The sequence below is a fragment of the Alnus glutinosa genome, chromosome 9, assembly GCF_958979055.1.
Source record: "Alnus glutinosa chromosome 9, dhAlnGlut1.1, whole genome shotgun sequence".
NCBI lineage: Eukaryota > Viridiplantae > Streptophyta > Magnoliopsida > Fagales > Betulaceae > Alnus > Alnus glutinosa.
The window spans coordinates 20,670,492-20,693,681 of record NC_084894.1 but is presented as its reverse complement, the minus strand read 5'-3'; the positions used below and the strand labels follow the sequence as shown (position 1 = coordinate 20,693,681).

At 33.1% G+C, this 23,190-nt stretch overlaps 2 long non-coding RNA genes and 1 pseudogene across 2 annotated transcripts; 1 reads left to right on the top strand and 2 right to left on the bottom strand.

The window, feature by feature from the left end:
• The window catches only part of LOC133876830 (uncharacterized), an 88,801-nt pseudogene that overhangs the window by 26,655 nt on the left and 38,956 nt on the right, over nucleotides 1-23,190 (bottom strand).
• LOC133878025 (uncharacterized) lies at nucleotides 379-3,205 on the bottom strand. The gene is made up of 3 exons (XR_009901832.1): nucleotides 2,617-3,205; nucleotides 877-1,028; nucleotides 379-657 (listed from the first exon to the last, which is right to left on the bottom strand). It is a non-coding gene; the product is annotated as an uncharacterized LOC133878025 (long non-coding RNA).
• On the top strand, nucleotides 12,944-15,175 carry LOC133878024 (uncharacterized). Its single transcript, XR_009901831.1, has 2 exons — nucleotides 12,944-13,562; nucleotides 14,947-15,175. It is a non-coding gene; the product is annotated as an uncharacterized LOC133878024 (long non-coding RNA).

Below are 23,190 nucleotides of genomic sequence, written 5' to 3'. Positions count from 1 at the left end.
CCTTTTGAGTAGTACTTAATTTTTCGAAGTGTCTTCATTTGTTTCTATACATGAAGAACATTGATGCGATTTAAGGTATAAAAAAGGAAGCACGATTTCAAGGAGATTTTTTGAAATAGGAGTGACAATTATTACAAGAGGTGATAGCTAAAGGGGGGCAATTATTATCCCTAGTGATATGAGTAGGATAGTTAAATTAAATTTATTAAATTGACATATATCCTTAAAGTATATGATTTCTGAAAGTAATTTTAATAAAGCATGTAATTTTTCATTATGAATCCGCCATGCAATATCAGAATTCAATCCACATATAATATATACAAGAAACTTCCTTGCATTCATGCCACAACTGGAATTAATAAAGAAGCATAACAGTAAACAAAAATGTGATTCTAATGCAAATCTTTCCACTTCAATTTGACTACATACATACAGTATGATACTGCAATCAATTTACAAGAGCAAATGCATTGCCACAGGATGCCAATCTCACGCATCTGATGATGCAAAATTAAGACCATATAGTAAGAGACATTGGGGAATATTTCAACAGCTATTGAGGATCACCTTGAGATTTTCCAATATTGAAGACAGTTTCAAACCAGTGATTTGTAGGTTTGGATTTGAGTGACCATCCACAAAAATGTTTGTTATCTGCAAAGTGCAAACAAAGCACCATTACTTAATATACAGCATAAGATCTTATTTCCATACTATGTAGCATTTTGTAGGTCAATTTCGTGCAGCCTAAACTTTAGCAGAGGCATTAGATGTTTGCTTTTAAAACGATCACGATCACTGTTTCAAGAATAGACATAATTCTGATCATGATAATGAAAATTTACTAGGAGGAGAGTGACAAGGGATACAAACCTGAGTGCATCCAAAAGCTCACCCTCAGTGATAAACAACCATCCACAATCAAACCCAAATTCTCTCCTGTTAAATTCCGGCACCAAGATAGATCCAAATTTATCAAATTTTTTATGCTGTGTAGCAAGTGACATGGCTGTCTTGTGGCCAACCTGGAAAATGTCGTATGTCATTAACAAAGAAAGAATTAATTATCAATCATCTAGAGGATTAACTAGGCCTGATCCCCGCAGACCCTTCAACCCAAGGACTAGTACTAAACATAAAATGAGTGCATTTGTTAGCCTAAAAGTGATCAAGAACTGGCATACAAGCAGAATATACAAGTAGATGTTGCATTCTTGCAACGCGAGGCTATGGCTAAAAGCGTATGATGCAATTTTAAGTAGCAATGAGGTGAAAAAAAAAAACTTTTAGACAAACAATTACTTATAGAGAGAGGGATTATTAAGGTACCTTGGTCAATTAAAATTCAAGTGTTGATCTAATGGCTAATCTTTATTGTCTATCATCCAGTTGTATGAGAGTTATACAAGAGTCTACTAAATAGAATTAGGCTTAAAAGTTTAGCAGTCATTGCAACTTGCGTAATAATTTGACGGGAGTACGTGTACTTTTGCTCGACTTTTTTTTTTGGTTTTTTTGGATATTTTTAATTTGAGGTGGATCTAATGTGAGATTAAGGTAATAGCAAGTATATATATATATATATGGTGGTGAGGCAAGAGGCGTGGGGCTTGGGTGATGGGCATTAGGGATGATGAAGTTGTGGACCAGAGTGTAGACTATATGGCTCATTAATATTATTTTTCTTTCCGCTGGACATCAAAAATGAATTCGTTATCCCAGTTGCTTAACAAATCACCTCTCAACTCTTCATCTTTTTTCCTTTTTCAACAAAAACCTTGTATCTTGATTGAGTTTTGAAAAATCCTCTGTAATCTAGTCTAAATTTCTGTTTGGTTTATTATATACATATTGCCTTTCATTGTTTTACTTAACACATGAGACTTCTGATTTCATCAATTAAAATCCTAAACGTTCATATCTACTCCTACTGCAATATGTCATATGATCAACGGCAAAGAAATCCTCGAATTCAACCCTATAATTCAACCCTCTTGTATTCCTGGCTGGCCCACTTTTTTGTTTACCTAGCTTGTCAGGGCAAAAGCCCACTGCCAATATTCATTCAAAACTCAAATTAACACCTACCCATACCGAGAAATCAAGAAAAACCCATGGATAAATCACGCGCAAAGAGACACTGAGACAAATCAAAGAATATTCTCTTTTCCCTTGTTTGGTTCGTTTATTAATGTTTTTGTTTTTTGTTTTTACAAGAATATACTCTGGATACTAGAGGAATCCACAAAGCCCAAAGAACCTGGAACAAAATCTTAATTTACAGCATTGTCATGGTTTTTACCTCACAGAAGAAGAAAACCCAGCTGGTATGAACCATCATCACATTTACAGAAATTATTTGGTAATTTTCAGAAATTCTATTGACAGAGAAACATAAACAAAAACTAAAATGAGCTTAAGGTGACAAAATAATAAGAAACAATCACTATAATATTGATTAAAAGATAATTACAGATACCCATTTCACAATATTCCCATCTTGAACCCCTTCAATTCAACCCTTCCCCACACCATTTTCTTCTGAAGGAAAAACTAAAAATGAAAGGAAAAAAAAATAAAAAATTACAAGAATATATAATTAGTGGAACGAACCGGAAATCACAGCTTCAGAAGTTGGGCTTCTTGTATGCCTGGACCTTAGTGATCAAGAATCAGGTGGGTTGTGGAATTTGAGTTGAGAAAGCCTCCACTTCAGGGCTGATTTCGTCCAAACCCACCCAACAGGTACCCGATTGTGACCGCCAGCCCTCTGAAAATTTCACGTTTGATCCGCCCTCTCCTCGGCAGCGACGGGAGGCTCTCTTCGTATGTGTTCTTGGGTTTCGATTCTGTGATTGTGGAATTTGAGTTGAGAAAGCCTCCACTTTCGGGCTGATTTCGTCCAAACCCACCCAACAGGTACCTGATTGTGACCGCCAGCCCTCTGAAAATTTCACGTTGGATCCGCCCTCTCCTCGGCGGCGACGGGAGGCTCTCTTCGTATGCGTTCTTGGGTTTCGATTCTGTGATTGTCAGTTTTGGGAAGTGGGTATCCATAATTTTGAAGCTAAAGATGGAGAGTCAGAGAGGGTTTGAGAAACAGAGGAAAATCGCTAAGAAAAACAGTGTATGAAGAGAGAACGAAACTGTGGAGTCTCTCTCTGCACACAGAGAGAGAGAGAGAGAGAGTATCAATGGCGAGTAACCGAAAGGTGTTTTTTTATAGTGGAGGATGTACCTAGTCATATTTCTTTACTTAGAGAGTAAGTTTATTCCTAAACCCTTTTAGGGGTTGGTTTCTTATCAATATATATGGAATATTTGTTAAAAATAAATAAAAATAAATGATAACTCCAAATAATTTGTGTAAAATGATGATTGAATGCCGCGTTCGATGATGTAATAACTCTTCTTGTAGGGTGCAAAATGCACTTTATATATATATATATATTTGGATAAAAGGAATTCATCCACATAAAGATATAACATGATGTTCCAATAAGAGAACAATGTTACAAATACAATTATAAATTTCTTTCGTCCTGACTTAAACTATGACTTGTTTAACTGTTGTTTTGACAAGTTCATAAATAGATAGAAAGATTTTCATTTCTTTTAACATGACTAATTTGGCAGTTGTGCATGAAAGTAAGCACCTTTCATGTATTTTCTACTAATTGATCATATCTATTCTAATTACGCCTGCGAATTTCAATGGTCAATTTCTTAGTATAATTTTTAAGAATATTTGTGGCTTTTTAGGTCTTAGACTCGTGATCTCTCATCCTCCATTTTATATTTGTGGTGAAAGGAAATGTTGTTTTAGTGAGTTCATTTTCCATGTAAGACTATAATTACCTTTTACCGGAAAGTTCATTGAAGGTGCAGTTTTAGCTCTAATAAAAAGTTAATGATAATTGTAAATGTTATTATATATTTTTCATTAAGAAAAAAAAAAAAAAAAAAAAAAAAAAAAAAAAAAACTAAAGCATGGAATTGCTCCTGGTTGGATTATCAAACATCCTCCCAATTTCACGCGTTAACGGTATCTTCCATGTTCTCCAATCCCACTCCGCCACGCGTTTGGATTTAGATTAGGTTTTTGGTCTGGCAACCCACTTGGCCACTTGGAGTGGAGGTAAGTGGTGAGTCATGGGGATAAGGAGGGGATTAGGATGTCCAAAAATTTCAAAAAATAAATAAATTACGGTATTTAAACCGGTTCTTTATATCAAAATACTTGAAAAATGACATATATTAAAATTGTGCATGTTATAGTTAAGAATTGAGTATATTTTTATCATGTTCTTTCTCTCTATATTTGTAAAAAACCTTTAAGTAAAAAATTATTTTTTGATTTTCTAAATAAGAAGCATCTTTACAAAAGTAAAAAAAAAAAAAAAAAGAGAATTTTCTGATAACATGCCACAATTTTAATAGGTAACATTTTTCAAGCGTTTCGATATAAAGAAACGGCATAAATTTCATAAGTTGAGAATCTACAATTTCTTGAAAATTATAAGAAATCTTAATTCGTAAAGAAGAGAAGACTAAGTGAGATAATTCCAACAGGGAATTAAAAAAATAAAATAAAATAAAATAAACATTAAAAGGGTAAAAATTTGATTTTAAAACAATTATAAAAATATTTTGAAAAAAAAAAAATTTGAAAATTTTATTTTAGCCCCAAAGACTTTTAGTAGTTCCGTCCCTATCCCAGGGACATGAATCAAGATTTCTTAATTAGGGAGGTCAAAACATGAGTAAAGTGTCAAATCTAATTTTGATAGGGCAAAGGTCCCATTTTCAGATGATTACTAAACCATTTAGTGCATGTTTTTTTCGCTAATCCCTTAGGAGCTAGCTTACTTTTATTTGATGGATCTAGCATGCATTTATACGTACTAAACTCGAAAAAGAGAGCTAACCTAATCGGATTAAGATTCTCTTAAATTATTCATCTGAATTTAAAAAAATTTAGACAAATAATTATAAGAGATCACTTATAAACCAATTCATCCAAATAGTTGATATCCATCGAAATTAGGACTTGTTTATATCAAAATGAAAAGTTTGCTTACAAGTAACGCTAATATCATGGCATTAAAAACAAGAGTTTAGTATTATTAAGTTATAGAGTTGACTTTAAGCGGCAGTAGAATAGCAGTTGCTCAGTTTCTAGAACTTCAAATATAATCTATGAATTTTCAAACGTGCATTACTTAATTTTGCCACTTAGCACCTTTAGCCCCTATAATAGCCCCCTAATTGGGTTAATTATGAAACTTTATAACTCAAAAAATATCAATTTGTTTTGGTAAGATTCATGGAAAAGTAATTTGAATATGGTTCCAAGGGGTAGCTTAATTAGCTGGGGACCACGCCTCATGAAGCGGAGGTCACTAGTTCGAATCCTCCATTCCCCTCTTGTGTGGACATGTCAAAAAAAAAAAAAAAAAGTAATTTGAATATGGGGATTGGAAAACTACAATTTATCTCCTTTGAAGTTTCACCCAAATTGTAATGTTGCCTCCAAAGTGAAAAAACTTGTAATGCGCCCCAACCAAGTTTCCTAATTTTGCAATGTAAGAGCATTCACAACAGCTTCCCTAAAAGGAGTCTGTTCCTTAAGTTTTAGGAAAAATTTCAAAAAAGTTACAGAAACCCCTCCACAGCAATTTTCCTAAAATTTTTATTTTCCTAAGAAGTAAATAATGCTTCCCAATCACTTCTCATTCAATTGTTTATTCACAAAATATATTACATTTCTCCTACTTTATTTCTCTTTCCTACTTTTAATTAAGGTAAAGATAAAAAAATGTATTATCTCTCTCCTACTTTATTTTCTTTTTCCTATTTTTAATTGAAGTAAAAGTAAAAAAAATAATATTTTAATAATATAGGAAAAAATGAAGGGAAGCTGTTGTGAAGTTTTTTTTTTAAGGGAAAAAAAATGGTTTTTGATCTCTACGTATAGGGAAAATGGTTAGGAAGCTGGCCACCCCCAATTGGCCATGGAGGTGGCTCTTGAGCCATCCTCATTCGGCTGGCCTGGGGTGGCGAACCACCCCCATGGAGCCACCCAGCTCCATGTTGCCACCCCCATTTGGCCATGAGCAGCCACCCCCATTCGGCTGGCGTAGGGGTGGCGAACCACCCCCATAGCCCATAGGAGTGGCTTCGAATCATTAGGGTTGGCTAACTCCCAAAAAAAATTTTTAACTCATTTTTTTTTTTTTTGTAAAAATAAAATAAAATTGATTTTTTTAGGGATATTTTCAAAAGAATTGACTAGATTGCAAATTTTTAAAATTGGGTTACTGTGCATTGAGTTGGACCAAAAAGGGTGCAAACTCAAGTGTAAGTTTTCGCAAGTAATAATTCTCGGTAAGTACGAGGTCAATCCACATGGAGTGATAAATACTAATTAAGTAAAATTCCTATTATTGTGCATAAAAGTAAATTGAATTAATTTTTCTACTAAAAAGTGGAGCAATGGATAGATGATAAACTCAAATAAATTTAATTAAACTAAATTAATAAAAAGAAAAATTAAAAGAAAACACCAAAGCTTCAGGGATCTACCTAGCAATTTATTACATATTCTTGAGACATATATTTTTAACTCAACTAGGTAGAGAATTAACTCTGCTAATCGAAAAATAAAAAAATTAAGCACAAGGTAAATATAAAATAAATTAAACATAGGTTGATTGAAAATTTGATTTCAAAAACATGACATAATAAATTAAGCATTCAATATATTTTCGAATCATAACAAATCAAACAAAGTAAGCATTTGATATAAACAAAAATCATAATAAATCAAAAAAAAATTGTTTCATTAGATTACTCTCAAATAAAAATCATCCCTAAATTTAATCTTTAATCTATGAAGAACAAATAACATAGTCTTAAGAACACATAATAAAAATACTAGACTTCACCCTTATCCTTAGCTAGAGGCCACTCATGTTTATGAAAAACATAAATAATGAACAACAAAACTGGTTGAGAGCCTCTATAACTGCCTCCTTCTCTGTGTCTCCTCTTCTCCTCTCCTCTGGCTTACCCCCCTTTTGCACAAGCAAAGCACGATATATATAGACTGATTTGCTAGGTCTTTCGATGCCGCATACAAGCTTTCTTGATTCTTTTCTTGTTTAGGAATTATTGCAAGTTTGGCCCTTCATGGAAAACAAATAACATATCTCGACAATTAATGCAACGTGATGAGTGTCAAAAAGTGTATATTTAGACCCCTTAATTTACATTAGTTAAACCTTTAGCTTTGTTATATTCTGATGTTTTGGTTAGTTTTGGTGTTTTGGCATTTTTGCAGGACATTAAGAGAAAAAATGGTAATTTTCAAGTGAAAATACATAAAAAGCTGGAAATTCGGAATTGCTGGGAAGTCGATCGATCGAATCTCAAGTCAATCAATCGAAAATTGCCCGAAGTCGATCGATCGATTATAAAATCGATCGATCGAATTTATGCAGAGTTGAAATTTCAGAAACCCTAACTAACTCTATAAATACCATTCTTTTCTCATTTTTAAAAGAGGAGGCCGCTTGGGAGCGCCCTAGGCGCCGTTCTCACTGTAGTTTAGGGTTTTTGGGTCGATTTTGACATAGAACTTCAATTCTTTGTAAGTTTCTTTGATTTTTAATGCATTCTTGTTGTTTATTTATGCTTTATTTTGTTATGTGTAGCTGAAATTTCGTCTAGAGTTGAGGATGAAACCTCACCATTGAAGAGAAACTGAGTTTCCATGCTTGTTTATGCTATTTGAGTTTATGAGTTTTGATTTCTCATTGTTCTACTTCAATTATTGAGATTATTGTTGGATATCTCTTGTGATTTCCAGATACAAGTGATGATTTGATATAGTTTCATTAAATTGATGGTTTGGGTTTTCATTTATCAAAATGTTGGATATTCGTTGTGTTTCATTCCATGGATACGTTTGATGATTTAGTCAAAACCAAATATCTTTTGTGATTTGTGCAAGTATGGATTCATCCAATGATTTAAACAACTTTTGAAGCAAATTAGAGCATACCTAAGATTTGTATGAGAGAATTCGAAATATGTGTGATGAGCATGAGACTATGTTGTTGTGATTTGGTGGGTGTGGACTCCAAAACCCTAGACCCCTTTATTTTCATTATTTTTGTTTATGTTTTCTTTTGTTAAAAATCATTAAATTTGGAACTAGGTTAAAATAGGATTAGTTTGAATAGAGATTAATTTTTGCAACACAATTCCCTGTGGGATCGACCTCGCACTTGCAAAACGCTATATTACAAACGATTCGTGCACTTGCGAATACATTAAAATTTTCACAACAAGTTTTTGCGCATGACTTCTCCATGTCTCAAAACATGTGTTGGTGAGTTATGCATGGAAAGTGTTGATTCGGCGCTGATCCTTTCATGGAATGATATATGTGTAAGTTAGGTCCTCACAAATCTATCAGGTAACGAAAGAAAATCAATTTGCCTTGTTATGGAAAGAGATCATGCTTCTTCTTATTTTTCATGTTTTGTTTTCTTCTACGTGGGCCCCACGAATTCATTCTTTATTTTGTTAGTCCTCCACGCGTCTTTCTCCTTTCTTTCCTTCTTCATTTTGCTTTAACTTCCATTTATTTGCTTGGCTTGGCTTGGCTTGGCTTGGCTAGTTTTTGTCCACTTCTTTCCTTTTATTTCTTCTTTTATTTTGGTCTTCTCTTTGGTCCCACCAAGTGGTCCAACCGCTTGAAAGCCGCAACAATTCTTACAAAAAGAAATACAATTTATTTGCATTTATATCAATTTAAGCTCAAATTTAATAATTAAATAATATTCCACAATTAAATATTAAATGCAAAAATTAAGAATCACATCGCAAGTTTTTTCCCTTTGGAGATAAGATTTCAATTTAAGTGAATCATTAGGGAGGTATAAACTAGAGACATGAGAATCTGAGATGCTCGTGGAAAACGTTGAGATTGTAAAATATTATTGCACAACAATATTGAACAACTTGTGCACAACACAAGATAAATGGGTAGAACCCATGTGAGTTGGACACACCACATGAGTCCCACTTCATATGTCTTGTATTGTGCATAAATTGTGCAATGTTGTTGTGCACCAATTACTTCTCCTACACATAGGATTTAGCCCGCACCACTTTAATGCACTGTGACATAGCAAAAAATTGTGCTTTTGGAGATGTGTTAATGACATATTACTATGTATATATATACACACACACAAATGAAGTCCTTTGAGACTCGATCATATGTAAAGGTTTAGTTTGGATCTTTTATACCAGTGATTTGTTTAGAATGATTTTAGTTAATATGACAATTCTTATTAAATACTCTAGTTGTAATGATTAATGTTGATAGAAATATATTATATTTTCGCTGCGTAGTATTCTCTTTTTGAGGAGTAGAGACCCCTAAGTCTTATTCTCTGTAGAATAGGACTCGAATGCGAACCGTGAAGTCAATTACCAGTTAATTAATTTCTCGGGGCATTACATTTTCAATGGCCACTCCTATATCAATAGGTTCCTCCATTAGCTCGTCAACTACCCCACCCACCAACCCTTCTCCAGTCATTTTCACGAACCAAATATGAACCCATCTCTTCACGTTAAGCTCTCCAATAGAAACTTCCTCTCATGGAAGACTAAAATTGTTGCTTATCTCTGTGGTTAGGAAGCTCATCCCGTCCTCCACCTCATACCATTCCCAACCCCATCTTTGAAGATGGTGCGCCTACGTTTGTTGTCAACCCAGCCTTTCTTAGCTGGTGCCAACGGGATCGAATGATCCATAGTATAATGATTTCCACCCTTTCTGGACACTTGGTAGCCAATGCCATTTATACACAAGGTTCGATTTTTTATCATAGGTTTTTCTTTTTTCTTTTTTAATTCACACGTGATGTTTCATGTTCAATCCTGACCACTCACTAAAATTAGGTCTTAATCCTTCTCGTGGAAAGTTTCACACACCTAATAGTGTTAATGATTTTCAATATATATGTATGGTGTGTGCTTCTTCAATCCATCATATTTGTGATAAGGTATGCAATTGATACACATGTTAGACTAAAAATTGGCTTAGTGACTACTCAATGGATATCGTCAAATATTGCTTGAGATGCATTGTCACGGGTCACACTTATCTCCAGAGGTGTTTTTTTTTTTTTTTTTTTTTTTTTTTTTTTTTTTTAAAAAAAAAATTTCAGACGTGATGTTTCATGTTCAAGCCTAACCCTCTCACTAAAATTAGGTCTTAATCTTGCCTGTGGAAAGTTTCACACACCTCATAGTGTTAATGATTTTCAATATATATGTATGGTGTTTGCTTCTTCAATCCATCATATTTGTAATAAGTTATGCAATTGATACACATGTCAGGCTAAATTAGCTTAGTGACTACTCAATGGGTATCATATGTTTTTTTTTTTTTTTTTTTTTTTTGTACATATGCATTTTGCATGTTGGCATGTTTCATGTCCCTTTTTCCTTCATTACAAAAAGGGGGAGAACATTTTCTTACTACATGGGTGATTAAATATATGTTACCTATTTTAAATCCCATGCATTTTATGAGTTTGTGGATGATTTCAAGAAATAAAATTGAAAGAATTCAAATCTAACCTAGTTTTGTGGTTTGTTAGATTTAGGTTGAGTCATTGGGTTAGATATTGTAAATCTTGTTCATTTGGGTTGAATATGGTTTCGTCACCGAATAACCAAATGGAGATTTTGATGGGTTTTTTATTGGCCAAATTGCTGCTCAAAACAAGTTCATTAATGTAATTTGTGTTTTCAAGAAATTCTAGTACAAAAAGTTGTGCTCTTAAGCCCGGCCGTAGATGTCCGGACTGTTTGATCAAGCAGTGTGTCTCGTCTGTTGTTTCCTTCTAAGTTGTCCGAATAGATTGTTCTGACAGAAGGTTTTGTTCGCATGTTCGTTTCCTCCTATCCGAAAGTTTTGGAGAAACAAATGTTTTGTCTGCTGAGGCGTTTGCACATGTCCAGACACTTCAGGGATACAAAAACTCTCGTCCACAAATGTTCGAACAGCTCACGTGTTAAAGGCTTGTAAACCTAAAAATGTGCATACAACTAACTTACATGCCCGGAGATACTATACATTGAGCGCTTAGCCATTTATTCTGTTATAAGAGAAACTTATTGTGTGATTTGATTTTTTCCATTTTCTTAGAGTTGATCAAACCGCGGTGCTCATAATCAACAAACAATTGGAGTCTACTGATGGGTCGGTAAGGGAGACCAAGGAGAAGAATTTCTCAGACAGGACCTAGAGCTGTTGCAGTTGGAGGCAAGTTAGAGTGCTTGTCTGCGTACAAATGTCTAAACCGTTACAAGGGTTATAAGTGTGTTTTGCTTATACATCGAATTCTTCTTAATGGTTGGTTTTCTGAGTGTGGCTGTTCCGGAGTGGTTTTACCTTTGGTTTATTATTCAAAGGGTTTTCACTTCGCCAACAAAATTGTGTGTTGATGTGTGCTTGATTGGTTTATATTTTTGTGGTTTGATATACTATTTTAATTGCCTTTGTTGGTTCATAATTATTGGCATATTGTGTTGGGTTCTAAACACTAATTCTTCAGTTCCTATGTTGTAAAGGAAGATAGTGTGGCATGCATTATTTTTGGATTAAGACCTTGTATTGTTATGTTAATGAAATGACACTGAGGATTCTTGATTGTTATAATAATATTTGTGCTTGTTATATAGTAAAAAAAAAAAAAATTCCGCTACAGTCTCCCCAATCGCTTTGTTTTCCGAAAGAGGCGTTAGGCTGGGGCGCGACAAGAGTATTATTTCCAGTCAAAACATTTTTTCATCTATTGTACATGAAAAATGTTTTTCTGTTCTTCCGATGTTATATTTCAAAATCATATTGTTAAACTATCTAGATCGCATTCTACCCATTCTTATTGATTAAGTTTGTTTTGTTGAATACGCTTTTTGATTCTATAGAGATGCGGGTTTAAACGAGCACTTGCTTTTGCACCTTTTGTTAAGATGAAACTATAGTTACTGAAATGAAATTATCCATGTAGCCTATGAAACATGTGCTTTCATTTAAAATATTTTGGCTTTTTCATAGGTTGTTCACTTGTTCATACGAACACTAACCTTTCGAGTTTTGGTATTTTTTACGCAAGTTACTTATTAATGCAATAATAACTTTCTTGGAAGCTCATAACCCAAGCCACGGAAAAAATATTGTTTTTACCTTTCAAAAAATAAAAAATAAAAAGAAGGCCACTTAACTATGATCTAAAAGTTTTTATTATTATTTATTTTTAAACAACATTCCGTTTAGCCTGTTTAGATAAACTTTCTTTAAGTTTTGAGTCACCATATTTATTCCTATCCTAGATCAAGTTTATTTACTATATTTACTTCAAATGTCTCTTTATCTCTTACAAAAATCCTTTTTCTTTTTCTTTTTTGTTTTAGTAAAATTCTTCATTTCCATGAAAGTACGTGCTTTTTAGTAGAAAATTTCATATATTGTCTTTTCATAAATTAACAGTATAATGATTGCATTTTAAATATACAAATATACATATTTATCATACTTTTCAAATCAATAATTTTTTTTAAATTTTTTTTTGTATTGGTGTCTTGATATAATATATCATGACAAGGGGATTATCCCCTTTCACTTGTTCATTTGAAACTAATTAAGTTCTTACTGGTACACATGTTTTTCTAAAAACTACAAGTTAACATATAAAAATATTTCAAAATGAATTTTGAAATCCTAGCAAAAATAATTACTTAACCGAAAAGGCACTCTACTTAAAAATAGTTATGGTTCTCAAAGTCACAATTATTAAATAAGACTTATTGGAATCAAATTACTTTAAGAATAAATCATATATTTTTTTTTTTACAATATATATAAGGGCAAAGCCTTAATCATCTTTTTCTTTATGCATCAAACTAAAAAGTTTCTAAAAATCAAAAGAAAATCCATGGCTTGCAAATGTATTAAAAATCTTATGCTTGTGATGATAAAGTTATTTATCATTATTCTCCTAAAAGTGCAAGCTAATGACCTTGCCAATATCCCTTTCCATACCTCTGCACCTCTCACACTGGTATTACATTTTCCTAAACTTGATAAAGTTCAAACTAATGACCTTGCCTCTACCACTTGTTGTCCTTCTCCAATGCCCATCCCACATACTCAATCCTCTGAACATGATGAAGTCCAACGAACAATACATACATGCTTCGACAATGAAATTAAAGTTTGTGAAAAAAAATGGCCACTTCACGAGTTTTTTGAAAATCACTTGAAAAATTTTATAGAATGTAGTATTGTAGGTCATGCAAAATGTTGGTCGAATCGGCATACCAAAGAGGTGATGACTCCCAAGCATTTATCATGTGTAATTGACTGTGTAAAATATCGAACGGATGTTGCGACCTGTTTCAAAGAATGTTATGAAAGGCATATCGAGAAGCATTCAGATGTCGTCTATACACAGAATCCCTAACATAAGGTCTGGTAAAGATTTCTTCACTAGTCTTTAGTCAATCTCTCTCTCTCTCTCTCTCTAGCTAGCCATTTGTTGGCTGCCAAATTGATTGCCTACAGTGCACAGATGAAATCTATGTTTTCGCTTGTTTCTTAGAATGCTTATCAATCTTCATATACGGTAAAAGTAGACCTTTCAACTTTTATATATTTCTTGGATATCAATAGAAGGTTTATCATGTATTATTTATTTTCATTCATTATGAAATGTTGAACATTGTTTCTTCTTAATGAATCCTAACTCGTACTAAAAGTTGAAATATGTACGTATTTTTAACTTATTAAGTATTTAATAATTAACTTTAATGCTGAAAGCTAGTGGCGTCAAACAAAATTTTATCACCTTTTTTTTTTTTTTTTTTTTTTTTTTTTTTTTTTTTCTACTTAACAAAATGCGGTTGTTATAATTTTGTATTTATCTAGTTTTCTATGATAAATATGTATGGATTGCCAAGTAGTTACCAAATAGACTAATCTAATTTGAATTTGTGTCATAAAGATCTCATGTTAATAAATTATAGCTATAAAAGTCTTGAATATTATGAATCACCTTGTATAAGGTATTGAAAAATGAAATTGCACAATATTTTTTACAATCACATAAGTTTGCTAGAAGTTTTATAATGTAATAACTACAATACAATGATCTTTGTTTCCAAAAAATTACAATCCTTTTTGTTTTCCCGACCTTACTAAAAAATAAATGTTACAAAATTCATTTTATCTCTACCTCATCCGTCAACTACTATTTTTTCTCACCCTTAATCAATAAAAAGATTTTATTTATTTATTTATTTATTTTTAACTTAATTTGTTTTTAGTTTCTCACCAGTTTTCTTTGACAAGATTTTCCTTAACATTAGTCCTTCGAGTATAACAATTTTTCTTTGTTGTACATCCTAATTATGATTTAGCTATTTAATTTAATTTTTTTTTAAAAAAATAATTGAAATTAAACCTCCTTGTTGTTCCATTCTAAAGTGAAAACTTTTATTTTTCTCGTTAAAAAAAGTATACAAGAAGAGAAACATGCAAGTCACATATCTTGTTATCTCAATCATATAATGCAACATTTTCAAGCAGTTTTGGCATCAATATAGAGAATATTTTTCTCAAAGATATGCTATATAAAGAAACACTTGATTATGAAATTCTGAAATGAAAACTTAAGAAATTATAAATCAAATGCTTGAGCTGGATGGGTGAGATGATGATTACTTGATGACTTTGGCTATTGAGTAGCTATGCCTAGTGGTACCATATTGTTAATAAGATTTCATGTCATGTTCTTCACTATTCACTTTATTTATTAAGACGCATTTAACACATAAAGTGTACTATGGTTACAGATTCATATGGAGGCTTCTAAGAGAATGTGCGGGAGCAAGACTTGTTTGATAGCCCTCAATTGTCCATCCTTTCAAATAATATTGTTTTGAGTTGTAGATTACTGTTTAATTGATATGTTGTACTACCTAATTTGATACTGTTTGTTTTCAGTTTTTAAACTGGAACATTTTGGACCCAAAAATATTTCATTGGGGAGTTGAATTTTATATGGGATTTGTTGTCTTGTTTTATGTTTGGAGAATTTGGAGTTACCAGTAGGTGCATTGAGACTTGAAAAATAATATAAAGTTTGTATAAGATGTTATATAAATACTTGTTATTATTACTAAATACAATGTTATATATGAATAAATATTTATACGTAATATTATATTTAATTGCTCATTTTCTCTAACATATATTTTACATATTAAAAAATAATATACTTTTATCGAATAAGCTAAATAGGCTCATTATGGGTGTCAATTTGGGTTGGGTTCATTAGAACTCAAAGTCTAACATCTCTCACATAGATGTTTCGAAAATTTCACACAAAACTTCGTTTAGAGTTTTAAAAAGACCATTGTCATTTGGTGACAAAAACGTAGAGAATTTTGGGGAATCCAATTTGTAGGGTTGGATATTTTAATGATATAACAAGTACGAAAGTTGTGTTATTGTCTAATCCAATATTGATATATGTTTTGTCTTGATAGGTCTTGTCATGATATTTATTTTTGTATTGCTAATTGTGAAATGTTATGATCTTCAATTTTCATGTTGTCAACATCTTTACTTTCCTCAATGGTAGTAACTTTAATCCTAAACCTTTCAGGTAAAGATCTTAAAACCTTTTTGATGAGTTTAGCATCAGAAACTTTCTGACCAAGGTTAATCGTAGAATTACTCAAATCACTAAATTTAGTATAAAACTCTTTAAATAACTCTTCTTCCAACATCTTAATTCTTTCAAATTGAAAAATCAACATTTAAAGTTTTGCAGATTTTACAAGCTTAGTTCTTTCATATGTGGTTTCTAGGATCTCTCATGCTTCCTGAGTCGTCTCACAATGAAAAAGTCATGAGAATTCCAATGGTGAAAGTGTTTGGCATATAACATTCATAGCTTTGTCATTCACAATATGAGAGTGTCTTTGAGGAATAATCCATTCAGCTATTGGCGTCACTGGTGGAGTCCATCCAGTTTCGACAATAGACCAAACGTATATTGATTTTAGAAAAAATCTCATGCGTGCTTTCCAATAGTCATAAATTGATCCATCAAAGGAAGGAACATAATTTAGAGGAAGAGACATAATAAAAGGTGTCTAGGATCACACTCAGGAAATTAATAAAAAAACGAGTGAACCCGCTCTGATACCAATTGAAAATCAATCTAAACTCGTAGATAACAGCAACCAAACAAATAACCAAAAAATACAGAAAGCCGTAAAGAGATATAACACAGATATTTGGTTACAAAGTGAAAACTCTTTGCACCAAAGAGAAAAACCATTCCGAGGCAGTCAAACCAAGGAAATCAACTAACAGAAGAAATAGCTAGTTACAAGAAGTTCGTACTCACAACCTTTTGCAGTAGTCGCTCTCTTGAACTCTAACAAGCGCCTACTTATCTGCCTCTCTCCAAGACCCGTTTGGAGAGTTCTTCAACTGACTTCTTTAACTAGAGCTCATCTCTAGTTCGACATCAATGGTTGAACAGTTACAACACAAATAAAACTTTAAGAGAAATACATAAGAACGTTTATGCCTAAATAATCTTCTCTTAGCACACTAAAATTCTCTAAAGGAATTCTTACAATAACACTGCCTAGAAGCTCCTTTAAAGAGGCTTTGGAAATTCTAAAACAAGTCAAGAATAGATTTCTAGGCGGCGGCGTCCGAACAGGTCATCGCGCGTTCGGACAAATCTATCAGGAATATCATATTTTACTGAAGCGCGTCCAGACAGGCTGACTTAGCGTCCAGACATCTACATTGAAAAGCTTCTCTGTTCGCAGTTTTTACTTTTGTGTTAGGACATCCTTGCAGACAGGGACTCTCTGTGGCTCACGTCCGCTGGGCTGTCCGGACAAGCATTGAACATGAACTCTCAGTGGCTTACGTCCGATAGGCCATTCGGACATGTATCGAACAAACACTCTCTGTGGCTTCTGTCAGGAAATTGATCTTCGCCGTTCAGACGGTCTGTAGGGAAACCGACTTTCTGATTCTTTAAAGTCTTTCGAATATTTCCTTCACCAAATTCTTTCCTTCTTTGAGAATCACATTGCACATCTTCCTTGTTCAGCCATTTCATTTCTTGATCAATATTCTTGCAATATTATTTCTGAAGTCTTCTAAAAATACGGAGTTTCTGATATGGTAACATTTTTGTCGACAGAATATAGCCAATAAATAAAAACCAACAGTATATATAACACATTAAAGTTGACAAAAACATTTATGTGATTAAGGCTTATACAGTGTATCATTTACATGACAAAAGAATAGCTGTACCAAAGGTGTCCTAAGCACATATTTTAAGCGCACATTCGTGTAAAATATTAATTTGCACCTATTATTGTTATTATTATTATTTTTTGTAATTGAATATAGGAAAAGGGTTACAAAGAATGATCATTCACACTCTTGATGCAGAAGAAAGACTGTGGAGGATCCTAAAACCGAAAAAAATGTGTGAGTTCTCCAATAACAGATCTAAAACGAAATAAAATAGTGCATAAATACATATAAAGTGTAGGAAACTGGTCAAACAAGTGACCCAGTCTTTTCAAATGGCTGCACAAAAAGCTTACAGAAGCAAAAAATGTACGGATTAAGGCAAACCTATTTGAACTCCCACATAGAAACAACAATAGTCACAGGAATGAAGTTGAAGTGGTAAATGCACTGTCTAAGTCAGAATCAGGGACTGAAGAAAAGAGATGGACCAATACAAAGATCGAATCAAAAGTCTCCACAATTGGATCTGACCAAGAAAATACATGGAGACATACACCTAAAACAAAAAAAAAATAACAGAAACACAGCAAAACAACCAGCAACAGCGGCTGGGGCACGGGAGGCGGAGAGTGTTGACCGGTGTGTGGTGGTCGAAATGAAGCGAGGCGGACAGCATTGGGATGCTGGGAAGGCGAGGAGAATGGTGGATTGACGCGTGAGGGAGTGAGACTGGTAGAAGGGAGTTGATCTAGCATTGAAGAAACGGAATCTACAAACCCAATCAGCTCCGGGAATGAGATGCACTGCACGACACAGTGGAGAGGTGGTAAAGATAGGGTGGCGAAGGTCGACCGTTGGGTATGGAGAAGGTCGAAGCTTCTAATCTAGTCGGAAATAGCAAAAACATAACAAAAACAACAAAAAAGCGAGAGAGAGAGAACAGAGAAGGAAAAAGAAAAGGAGGAGAGGGGGAGAGGAAAAGAGTCAATTCCACCTCCTCCTAAAAGCTTGACAAGGAGTGTAAGTTTTCTTCTCTAGAGATAAATTAGAGCCTTTCTCTAGAAAAATAGAGAAGCCGAAAAAGTGATAGTGGCAGTTGTATGGGATAGACTCAACTAGGTCTCTGTGCTCTCGTCCAAGGGCAGAGGAAAGAGAATGTATAAATAAAGTTCCCACCTCCAACATATATCATCCCCTGGACGGGCGGCAATGCGTTTCTTGATTAGGACGCACATGTTCTGATCATACACTCGAGCATTATGAGTCTACTCATAATTCAATTTGCACCATGAGACCTCTCCATGTACAAATTCAATTTGCTCAATCAAAACTGGTCTAGTCACATGTTCATCGATTTATTATAATTTTTATTTTTTTTTAATTATAACTGAGGTCCTATTTGTTTCGGCGTAAAATATTTTTTGATGTAAAATGTTTTAAACTAAAATTATTTTTCAGGAAAATAACTTCAGCTAAAAATATTTTCTGGCGTTTGACTCGTACATAAAAATAGTAAGTATTTTTTGTATTTTCATATCATCTGAAGAGCTGGGAGAAAGTGTGAGAGATGATGAATAGGAGTTGTGGAGGAAGAGAGTGTGATAATAGAAGGCTTTCGAAAGTAGGATAGAGATCCAATACATTTGTTTGCTCATATTACTTACAATTCGGGCAGACAATTGTGAGAAGACCCACCTACTTAGACAAGTAGGCCCTTTCACAATTGCCCACCCTGAAGTATGGGAGAGTGATGAAAAATGATTTATGTTGATGTGAAGTGTAAACCATTTTACGCCTCATAAATGTTATTTTCCATGGCCAATTGAAACATTTTCGGGTTGACCAATGTTTTACACTACATCAAACACTAAAAAATAGAAAGAAAGAAAAAGAAAAAAAAAAAAAAGAAAAAAGATAGGACTTTTAAAATCATCATTAGACTTGTGATTGATCATTATTGAATTTTGATTAAATGGTGATTTTAAAAGTCATATCATTATTAGAAAGACACAAAAAGAACATGAGTATGACGTCTAGAATTACTCGCAACAGCACATGTGGAGAAATTGTAAGAAAATTGGCACAACTCACTCAATGACCAAACACGCACACACCAACTTTGGAGTACTCTTGTCCATTCCAATTAAAATGCTATGTAAAGATAAAGAGATTAATAGAGATAAGACAGAGGTCAACAACAATTTTGCTAATTAATTTGATAGACTATGAAACTGATAGATAACTAAAGGAACTAAGAAATAAAAAATATAGGACAACAACTAGAAAGATAACAATAGAGATAACGTAATAACTTGTAACAATCTTGAAGGACTCGAATATTCTAGCGGGCCAATATTGCCATGTAGGCATGAAAATGTGCTGGCTTCGTCATATATATCCTGTGGAGCCAGAATTTTGGTCCAAGGAGGTCAAGATTAAAAATTAAAGTTAAACAAAAAAAAAATAAAAAATAAAAAATTATATATATATATAATTATCAAAATAAATAGATAATTCAACAAAAATTTAATTTTACAAATTATTTTGTCACACCTAACAATAATTTAGTCAATTGTCCTTAACAAGTCTTTATATTTTGAAATCGCTACATATATAATGTCTTCATTGGTGATGGTCTTGAATATATCTCTCATTTGGTTATATAAATGATTTTTAACAATATTTATTGCTGAAGAAAAGGCTATTTCAAAAGTAGCTATTGCAGCGGGCAAAATCAATGACAATATCACCCATGAATAAACCCTTTTTAATAAGTAGTATTTTCTATGCATTTCGATTTAAATAAATGGCCAAAATTCTATAATTTGAGAATCTACAATTTTATTAAAATTATAATGGATCCTGATTCACAGCGTAGACATAGTCCAAAGGAAAAGAAAAAACAGATAATAAGAAAAAAGAAAAGGACTAAAGACATATCACATGAAAATGAATAGTCAAAATACAGCCAAAGGAAACCTGAATACTCAGAACTAGTGCTGGTTCAACAGCCATTGTTTCAGGATCAATGCCAGATAACATCTCACCAGATGCCTGCCATGGCTCACTGGCTCAGGTTCTAGAGCTGAAGGATTTATCAAAGCTGATTCACTTGCTTGCATATCAAGAACCATTGCCCTAACTTCTTGGGCATTTGTACGTACCTTGCAGCAACCTACATTTATCAACAAAACCAGTCAATAAAAATTAGGAATCAAACAAGTGAACTTAATGAGCATCTAAATAAACGAACAAACCATGCACCCTCCCTTTCCCCTCTCCAACCCCAACTCCGAGCCAACTTTAAATTTTCAGCATGAGACTTCGTTAATTAAACAGATAGTATTTGGAGAACTGCAACATCATTCAGCTAAAATTTGCTGTGACTTTATCATAACGTACCTCGCCATGCATCACTTGCATAGAAATTAGAGGAACATACCGTATTAGATCATATTAAATAATTTTCTTGTCAAATTCCTTTAATTTATAAACTATAAACTATTCGTACCTTCTTTATTTTTTTTATTATTATTATTGTTTTTTGTGGTAAAGAACAGGACAATTACAAGATAATAATTAAAGAACCACAAAATGAGATACAAAGTACCCACAATCCCTAAGATGACACATAATTATCCAGAAAAATTATATTTTTGGAATAGGAAAAAGGTAAGAGGAACCTAAAATAGCAAGCAACTTCTATGTTCATAAATGTAAGTATGAAGTAAGCAGATACACAAATTTCAAAAGGTTTTATCATGTCCTTGCTACAATAAGATAATGTAATAACTTCTAATTCATTTTGTATCTAAATATCTTTAGACAGAAACTATCACCATTATACGTTCATTTATGTGAATGATTTCTTTTTCGTTTCCCTTTTCTTTTTTAATATTTTCTTTTCAAAAAATGGTTGTTAGACCCTTACAATAGCTTTATAGATGCTTTGTTTTGATGTAGTCTAGTTACCCCCTCAATATCCAATATTGCTATAAAATTCATTGAGATTTATTAATCACACCATTCACCATTATCTTTCAGAATTATAAGAAAAATTAGTTGTTTGATTTATACCACAATTGGTACATTTAACCAACTATAAAATTAGTCACATTACAATACTAAGGGGCAAAACCGGCATAGATAAAGAGATTCATGAGTGTAGGGGCAAAACCAGCATAGAGGAAAATGTAATGAAAATCATGAGTGCATGTGATATGAAAAGGACGGGAAGTTAGTTAATTGTGATAACACTTGTCTCTTTGTTTTTAGTGTTTCAGTGAGTGACATGCTAGCAACCCGGCCATAGCTATGCATAGACTGATAGCTATTATTGTCCCTTCGCACTCCTTTTCGTGGTGTTGCCTTGGTATATAACGCTAAAACCACAAATCCTCCGCAAACCATCACTACACAAAAAACCGGTATTTTATTTCTCTTTTTTTTTTTTCTTTTTTTTATGTGTCATTTAAAGCGAGCGACATTATTTTTTCGGTTTACTTCGTCTAAAAATAAACGACGTTATTTTTGCGTCCCTAACATTTAAAGGACACAAATTTTATAAATATAACGTCCTTTACCAATAAATGACGTTAAATTAATGGTTTATGTTGTTTGATTAATAAAGGGCGTCCTTTTGCCTGCAAAATAAATAAATAAATAAAGGGCGTCATTTATTCACATGGCTTATAGAAAGGACGTGAGTTAACATCCTTTCTAACTGGAAATGACGTGAATAGATATATTTGTTTTATTCACGTCGTTTACACAGTAAAAAACGACGTGAATATTCACGTCCTTTCTAAAAACAGACACTACCCAAATTTTTCTTAACTCGCGCTCTATCTTTTGCTCTTCCAGCTTTACTTCCGCTTTTTTTTTCATCACTTACTCACTCCTTGGTCTGTCTCACACATAGGGATATAAACGAAGCATAGTTACATGTAAACTCGCTTAGACTCGGATCGGTAAAGTTTAATTCATGTGTAACTCGATTATTAAATGAGCAATTTGTGGACACGAAACTATACTTGATTATTAAAATATATATACCCGTATAAAACTCGATTCGCTCGTTTAAAGTTTGCGAACATACTCGTAAAAAAGTTCGGCTCGCTTATTAGCGCGACTTGTATATCTTTATTAATATACATATTTATTAATAAATATATGCATATATATTAATTATTAAAAATAACTTATGGAAAAATACAATTTAGCTCTCCAAACTACTAGTAATTCTCCGGATAGCCCCCCGAACTACCAAATCTTGAACTCTGGCCCCCCAAACTACCGAAACCTTTGAAAATGCCCATTTTTGATGAAATATGCTCATAATACCGCTGCCACGTGTCATTTTTCAATTAAAAAAATTATTAAAAAACTAAAAAAATTAAAAAAAAAAAAAAAAACTAAAACTTTCTTTTTCCTTTTTTTTTTTAAAAAAAATATTGCGATCGACCGGATGACGTACTACTTCTTTCCAGCATCATCGTTGGGCAAAGATCGACTGGATGCACGCTTGCAGCTCGGTGAACTCATCCCCGCCTCTCCAAACACGGACATTGCTAATTTCCTATCCTTTGATGTCTATGATATTGATCTTTCGAAGGTTATGAACGATTCTAATTTGAATTTTGTTTGTTACAAATGACGAGCAAGTCTATCATTGTTATGGAAGATCTCGATCGATTTCTGACTGAGAAATCATCGATCGTGAACTTGTTTGTCGATGTTCATATCCATTTTCCTCTCTGTGATTTTTTGGTATTCAAAACGTTACCTAGGGCTCAAGG